Here is a 9,298-nt window from a genome sequence, read left to right on the forward strand (position 1 = left end):
TTTTTCTCAGTTGGTTAGGCACTTTACTCATTTTAAAGCGGTATAATGCATAAGCTTGCCCGACATACCAATTTATGGAATTCGTGTTCAAACAAAGCATGAACTTGTGTTTAGAACAGGTGACCAGAATAGTCCGTCATACCAGTTGACACTTTCGCAAGCATTTAATTCATTATTTCGTATGGAATGCAATAACAACCTTTTTCTTTTGACATTGCCAAATACCAGGCTTGCTATCAGGTGGATGTGCTGGCAAGCACTATTTAGACAAGGATCACATGAATAATCATCACATCACAGATACTTATGTCAGTGAATTAATAAACCAAAATGCCTGTTGGTACAAATGACCTTTTTCTGCTCATGCGCAAAGTGGAATTACGAACTGGTCTATTGGGTAAGCTGCCGATTGCAATACTTCTAGCATACTTTTTTTTGGCTAATATTTTACTCTTTTTATCATTACCCAAATGAAATTGTGTTATCACAGTGCTATTTTACACCATGTACATATTTCTTTTGCATATGTGTCCATTTAGAGCAAATATCAAGTTTTCGCAGGCATATCAAAACAATGTTTTCCCTTTTAAAAGCTATTTCCAGTCAGAGAACGATTGTGATTCTCTGGGAGGAAGTCTGTAGGATAGCAGGCCTGTCCATCAAGAGATCCTGGGATTAAAGGGATATATACTGTAAAAGTGGAAATTTTCATGGTGTTAAAATTTTCACGCATTTCACGCAACCAGAAACTAGCGCCAAAATAAAAGCACACGAATATATTTGCTTGCCATATGTTCCAGTAGTTGATGTCTTGATTCTGCGAAATTAAAAACAAGTGAAACTCTTCTTACCTGGCCGAGCGAGAAAAATTAGTCGTGCAAAAAATATCCACTTTTACAGTAGTATTGGCTGAGATGAGGATGGGGCTTTTAAAGGTGCATGGTCCCGGTGCTTTAGTCAAATGCGTACGCGGGCGCACAGCGCAAGTTTCCTATAGAGACCTACGCTATCGACTTCTCTTTGGCGCTTACGCTTTGGCCCACTTTCCCGAGTCCGAAGAAGTCCGATTCACTGTAGTCAGTGGTCTGATCATACATGTAGTTCGGCTCATGATTCGGCTGAGGGGGATGACAGCTTTAGCAAACTTCTTTGTGATGTCATAATAACAAGCACATATTCACGCATCCTGGCATTACAACAGACTGCGCGATGCGCAAAGAAGACAATGAAGGCCACGTTACTTAGCAACACCTACGCACTTTACTTTTGATGACAGCTCAACTTCGGTAATCTTCGTATCAATGCTAACGGTGATCGGCAGTTTTATCAACAGCGCCATCTACACTACCAGGACTATGCCCCTTTAACATTTTGTGATATACCAACAAACCACTTAATATGAAATAGTACAGAGGTACAGGGGTCTAAAATTTCTGTTCCTTTCATTACAACCGTGTAATGGCGTAATCTCGTCACGCCTCTTATCATGGCATGCTTGGGAGAGTCCCCAGGGGTCATCAACTTGCACTCTAAACCCCACAGTACTCATGGATAACATTCTTAATTAGTTTATTACTCTTGGGGTAATACCATCATCAGTTTTGGTACTGTTCTCCCCAAAATGGCCCTGCCTTTGTCCCTATGTCCAGCTTTGCCACTTTCCTCCATTAGAACACTCATGGGTCAAGACAGATCAGAGGCTCATCTGGGAAGTACTAATACTATGCTGGGGGGGGGGGGGATTTGAACTGAGAGTCCATTGTTTAAGAGTCTAGAGCCCTAACCACTACACCACAGCACTCCTACCATGAGGGTAAAAGTCCCTCAGTATCAAACCAACAACAATAATGATGAGAAGAAGAAGAAGAAGAAGAAGAAGAAGAAGAAGAAGAAGAAGAAGAAGAAGAAGAAGACGAAGAAGAAGAAGAAGAAGAAGAAGGAGGAGGAGGAGGAGGAGGAGGAGGAGGAGGAGGAGGAGGAGGAGGAGGAGGAGGAAGAGGAGGACCTGTCACACTCACCGTCTGGTCCTGGATTATCCTCCCCACGACTCTGAAGGTGTTGTTCTGACTGTGCTGGTAGATCTGTACCTTGGCCAGACCGGTCTGGCCCTCCGCTGCCAGCCACTTCCGCTGGGTGTCGTCGTATATCATCACCACCGCTGTCGACCCACACACCGCTTTCTCCATACTGCTCGGGATTGATGACAGAAGAAAGGGGGCAAAAAAAAAGTGTGTCATTATCAATAAAACATGTTTAATGATGAGCAGAAATGAACCTAAATGTTTGCTTCCATCTCATTGGTTGCCCAACTTTGAAATATCTTAATTTCTTCCTATTTCATTTCTAATTCTTTCTTCAGAGAATGAATGTTATTTATTGGCAATTTCAAATACATTTTGACATTTCAATCATGACATATCATAATACAGCCAGATATATAAAGGGCAATTCCGCAGTTAGGTGGACATGACATGGATAAAAGAAATGTGCCTCTTTATCTTACTCCTTGATTTAGGTATCAACTAATGCCATGGATGTTCACCAATCATTAAGGTCTTTCAAATTCAGTAGATTTTATTTTTCGTATTCATTGATTTTGCAAGATCTAAAACCATCATCTAAAATGTACATGTGGGACTGGGGATGCTGAAATTCACTTAATTGCAAATTACAGTGGGTTCCTTTGAAAATTTTTCCTCAAAGCTTTGCTAAAGGGTAAAAGATGAATACATTTAAATACTCCAGAAGTCATGTGACATTTTGTCAATTACAAAAGGGTGAAATGACCTGCGGAATTACTCCGGACAAATGTAACGTTACTAACCGTAACGTTACTAACCATGCTTTTGGGGGTCTAGCTAAAAAATTATCAGTCGAACTGCTAAAAAAATTTGCATGAACATTTGTCATGATGCAATAATTGAAATTAATGCAACACTTTGTTTTTGCACACTTTTTGTTACAAGACATTGATTTTTTTGTCATGTCCTTTTTTCGTAACATTACTAACCAGCCCTTTAAGTTGCCATAGCAATTCTAATATTTCTTGGATTGTATTCATTCTTTTCTGTATCATAAACATGGGAAGGATGAATATGTTTTTGACATAATTTTGACTTGAAATGAATAAACGGTAATTTTGTAGTAAAAATTAATATCTAAATTTGTTCAAATGTAACGTTACTAACCGCGGAATTGCCCATAAGGGATCCAAAATAAAAAACATACTTTCCTCATTTTTAGATGGTAAATTCAGCCATTTGGTAATGTATTCGAACATTATTCTGAGCATTAAGTTAGAGAGCACGGTGTTCTGGGTCGGATTGTGCAAATATAACGTAAAATGAGGAATGTTTGCATGCATTGTAATTTTGCAAAAGTTCTTGTCTACATTATATGCATTATAAATGCTAGTGGCAATTTGCAGAAATTTCTTGCCGCGCAAAAAGGCCATCGGCTCCAATTCGTGACAATGTTATGCTCCGAATATATATTTTGCTTTTACAGTAAACAATTATGGCCAAAGGTATGGTGTACACACAACTTAGCATCAGAGGTTTACTTTACGGTTGTTCAACTGGGAGATGAAATGAAATGGAAACTGAAGAAGTCCACCACTGTCAGAAATGCAGAACTTCTGAACCACGTTCTATTTAACATCATTATCAATTTTTCCTTTGTAAGGTGGGCAAAGTTCTTTTGATATCAGTCTACAAAACAATACATAAAGAGATATGAGTGGCATTATTCATACCACTGCACACAAAGGACGCAAGTGGTTAAACCAAGATAACAGGAGACACAGGCAAACAAATGTGGCAGTGTATATTTTCTTTTATCTTTTGTTGTTGTTGTTCTTGTTGCTGTACCAAGAATTCTGATCAAGAATGACCATATCAAGTTTTCCCCATCTACCTATAGACAGCCTTTCGTCCTTGACTTCCTCTTTGAAGATGCATTCATGACATGATCTATGTAAAATGATCTAGACTTTCTGAGGCGCTTCTCATATGTACACGTTATTCCAGTCCCACTCAGCCAGGTCACATTAATTCTACCAGCAACTTCTTTCTTTTCCGCACATCCGTCACTCAATCCTTCATCCTTTGCAGGATCTTCCACCAATAGTTATGCTATTAAAGAGCAGAGACAATGCAGTCAGATTGAGCCACTCTTGCAAATATGTGTTTTTGTTTTTGCTTTTTTAAACAAAAGGGACATTGCAGTTCCAGTCTTTATGGTCAAATCACTTTCATATTTGATATTGGAGATATTCATATTTCACAATTTTTTTTTTGTGAAAAACTAATCGGATTCAGTAATCATGGGGGGGGGGAGGGAGGTGGGATGGGAGGAAAAATCAGTGTCATCAAGTTAAGGTGATAGATCACAACTCTGAGGATCAATTTCAAGTCAAATTGAATTCACATGAGAATTATAAACAAAAAAATTAAAGATCACTTTGAAGAAAAACAAAATAAGATTTATTCTTCATTTTTCCTTTCTTATGGGGGGGGGGGGGAAGAAGGATTTAACTCATGTCAGTTGTATTACTGATTCTCTTCTCCCTCTGCTAATGTCATTTTAATTACGGGATTCTAATAATAGCTCATACTGTCCTCATATGAATAAAAAAATTCTGAATGTTTGAAGCACACTCTTTAAAAAAATGGTGTCACCTGTTAAAGGGTGTGTACAGTTCTGGTCGGGGTGAGGATTTAGCTTTTAACATTTTGCGAGATATTTAGAAACCTCTCTATGAGATGGCAAAGAGCATGCAATTCTAAGGGGTATCAAAAGTTTATTTGATGAAAATCGGTTTTGAAATGTCTGAGATTATATCCAAAAACAAGGTGAAACAAAGGTGGGGCATGTCGCCTTTTATTATTATCACTTTTGGGAATATCTCAGCCATTTGAAAACCAATTTTCATCAAATAAATGTTGAATCCTTCTTAAAATCACATGCTCTTTCATATTTCATAAGAGGTTTCTCATTATCTCACTTAGGAATGCTCAAAACATGAATCCCCACCTCAACCACTACTGTACAGTCCCTTTAACAATGGATGACGGAAATATCGCATGTCTAGGTCTATGTCAAAGAGGCATGGTTCATCACCAATTTGATGTCTTGCATTTTGAATTCAACTGTCATTCTGCAGTATTTTGGATGGACTGGCATTGAACCATTCCACAAGGAAACTTTGCCTCTAGTGGAAGAATCTTTAATAGGAACCATGATATCAAGAACCAATGCACGCTCTCTCTTGGAAGCTGGATCTTTCAAGGAGCCAGCGCCATTGCACCAATCAACTCTTTATAGTATCTGTCTACATCTAATGTGATGCATTTTCTGGGGGCTCATAATGAGCAACCTTCGCAAGGGAGAAAATGAGGGGAAATAATTGCGCCATGTCTCACTCCATAAATTCCACATACTATGACTCGATGACCATCACTCATTCATGGCCCTGGTCCACCATTAAGCAAGCCGAAAAAAAAGATTCACCCGTAAACAGACTCTGCACACCAGCTGGGTGGGGTTTCAGGGTGGGGACGAGGTTTTTAAGAGTCAATATCAACAAATCAAACGCCACCACCAGTGCGTGTCATGCAGGGCCAGCAACCCATTTCCACTTCAGCTCCGACAGCAGAATGGAAACAATGATTCACCATCTTCGGATGATTTCCATCACCACTTCCAGGTAAGAGTAGAGAGAGCACTGAGGACCATTGCAACATCACTGGAGGTGACTTGCCTAGTCTGCAATCTCAGACCTTACGACTAGTATGAGCCACATGCCATTGCAGAGCCACCAGTGCACTTACATGGGAACCAGCTGTGAAGAGCAAACAATACTGTCAAACTTTACTTTGCTTTTGAGCTCGAATGACCAGAAACATGATGTGATGTGTGTGCCTGAGTCAGATTCACAGACAGACTCGTTTCAAGACCAGCATCTTTTGCACAACAGATTTATTGACATGATGGCCTACTGAAATATCATCCTTGCTGCAAGGCTAATAACGGTGAACACAATGACAATGACACGTAGATATCAAATCACCAAACCAAACCCAAATTACCACATCAATGACTTTCACAATTATGAATCATGTGCATGTATAGCCCAAGCCAGGTTTTTTGTTTGCCTGTCCAGTTCATGGGTCCATATAAATTATATAAAAGTGATGAAGGAATTTCCTGTGTAACACAATTTCAGAACTGTTTTTCTTTTTTCAAATACGCAAACTCATGATTTTGGTAAGAATGACACAGTTTGAAATAAAACTTACCAAACCTTGTTTACGTGGGGGTATATACACGTATGTATCTACGTAACACAGTGATGATGGCAGAATTGAAACTGTGTACAGGTACACAAGGTTCACTATTTAAAACAATTTTGAAGAGATCTTTTATTTTGACAGTCATATACAACTATGATGACAAATGCACACCAATCTATCATTAGAACATTTAAATACAGTCTAAACAGTCATATGCAATCCACAAAGTGTCATGCAGGAGGAAACATATGTATCCATAACTCTTAATCAAAGAAATGAGGAAAAACAGTCCAGCATGATTTTAAAGTGGTAGAAAGCAAATGAGGCGATCTAATGACTGAACCTAATCAACACACAGTTTGTACATACATGTACCAGTTAAAGGGTGTGTACAGTTTTGGTCGAGGTGAAGATTTAACTTTTAACGTTTTGCGAGATATTCAGAAACCACTCTATGAAATGTCAAAGAGCATGCAATTCTAAGGGGTAACAAAAGTCTATTTGATGAAAATCGGTTTTGAAATGGCTGAGATATATCCAAAAACAAGGTGAAACAAAGAGATCCTAATAAAAGGCATGGCCTGTCGCCTTTAATTATTATCACTTTTTTTGATATCTCAGCCATTTGAAAACCAATTTTCATCACATAAATGTTGAATCCTTCTTAACATTACATGCTCTTTCATATTTCATAAGAGGTTTCTCATTATCTCACTTAGGAATGTTCAAAACATGAATCCCCACCTCAACCAGTACTGTACAGTCCCTTTAAAAGTTTTAAAATGCCACACCCATACAGCATATTTGTCTGTTGCAAAATGATGGGGGGGGGGGGGGGCATTTCAACATTCCAGACATGGTTACACAGGCTTTCCCCAAGGGTCTGTATTCTGAGACTAGACAAAAAGGCCTAATTAGGCCCAGTACTCCGATAAACATTGAGTCATCATTGATTAATTTCATGCAGGATTGTGGGTATTGGCCCGGTCACGTCAGTGCTCACTAAGCCTGCGTTAATTCACAGAAGCAGGGGGCGTGATCATGAGTTGTAGTTTTCTTCATGACATTGCACTAACAGTGAAAGTAGAAATTCCTAACAAGCACATATGACAAGTTTATGCAACATTTGCCCACATAAAAAAAGAAAAACATTAATTTGACAATAGAATACCAGGTATCAATGGCAATTGAAATATAATATCATACAAATATATACCACAAAATTTACCTAAACAAAAATCGTATCAAGCATTCTCGCACGTTTACATTCTTTACAGCATCCTGAAGTCCAAAGATCAGTAAGTATATCAGATATTAAAAAGATCGCTAAATCACAGGCAAAAAGAGACGGAAAAGGGGCAATACATATTAAAAGACAGAAGTAACCATACATGAATGTGCAGAATGATGGACAGCCAGTGAAACATAATATCCATGACATTGGGAGGGGGGGGGGGGCAAAAGTAAAATCATCTCCTTCTTCAGCACAACCCATACCATCACAAAAAGTTCAGATCTTATCTCCAGTTCACTCTGAATATTCACATGCTGGCAGACAAGACACACACGGAACACACAATTTGCATGAAAAGCACAAACTCTTGGTCTCACGAACTCTTTTGAGCTCGCAGCACTATGCAATGTATTTATAATGCATTATATATCCAATGCCATCACATAAAACTCTGCTCCCTACTGTTGTCAGTGGACAAGGAAATGACCGTCACAGAAATGTGATGGTATCGGGCATGACACATTTGCAGGCAATTTTATTGTCACATTCCCGCCATACTCCAAACTCTTTTGGTGGAGAAATGTGGGGCGTGAGACAACCTACCACACTCCCCTAACACATCTGGATGTCACTAAACATTATTTTCTTTCTTTCACAACACTAAGGCACTTTCTTTGGCCCCTCCCCTTTCCGTATCAAGACAAAGCTGAAAATCAATGGTTTTCTTTCAAGGGTCTTATTGGCTTTCCCCGGTACCTGGTAACCTGAATTTCACCTTAGGCCAGCTGATAATGTGGTTACTGTATCTACAAGCCACATACTTTCAGTTTGTCGGGGATTTAATACACATGTATTTGAATTTTGCCCAACATATTCATTCATACCTGCTTATCATTCCCAGAGGTCGTTAACCCCAGAGGCCTTTATCCCAATCTAGCAAACTGCTTGATGACGACTATCCTCTACCTGTACCTTAAACTAAAATGTATGTTCTTGTGTACAACACATAATTACATCTATTTCACTGAAGTACTCTTTTAGTGTAACTCACATTTTGATGAAAATGCCACTGATTTTGTCGCAATGATTTTCATTTGTACAAGTGTAAAACTAAAATCAACTGAAACTGAAAAGTTATTTTTCCCATGCCCATGTTGAAAAGCAAACAGCAATTGCATGCCAACAGACATTGCTATAACCTTGGTCTATTTACATGTATATGGGGGGGGGGGGGGGAAGATACATGTAAGAGGTGTAGGCAATTGAAATCTGAGAAGCGAAATGTTCAATAGCCTAACTGGGTGCATGCAAACACCAGCAACACTCGGCATTGACTGAACAGAAAGTATACAAACAGCAAACAGTTGATGACACAAAAGTCTGTATTAAAATGTCAGAAAACTCTAAATATCAGGACTTGCTTCGGCTTCCACACGCTCATGTTTACTTGTAGTTGCGAATGAATATTTGGAGTGAGGAAGCGGCAAGCTCATGGAATCGCAGTGCTCATAATCAGGCCAGACGGACGCTATTTTGAAATGATGTCAAACCTGGCTATAAAATGATCATCAACATCTTGAGCCACTTGGAGTGTACCAAAAATAATGAAAACAACATTTTTTTTAACATGATAAACAAAATTAAGTCACCACATACAGTAATATTCCTACTTCGTTCTGAGAAAATATCACTGCCAATGGAAACAAAAAAAAAAAAAAAAAAGAAGAGAGGAGGTAAACAAAAGTGATCCTGGCACAATTAAGGTGAGCTT

Source organism: Diadema antillarum, unplaced genomic scaffold, assembly GCF_040938485.1.
Source record: "Diadema antillarum isolate AM-2024a unplaced genomic scaffold, OU_Dant_1.0 seq00000657_RagTag, whole genome shotgun sequence".
NCBI lineage: Eukaryota > Metazoa > Echinodermata > Echinoidea > Diadematoida > Diadematidae > Diadema > Diadema antillarum.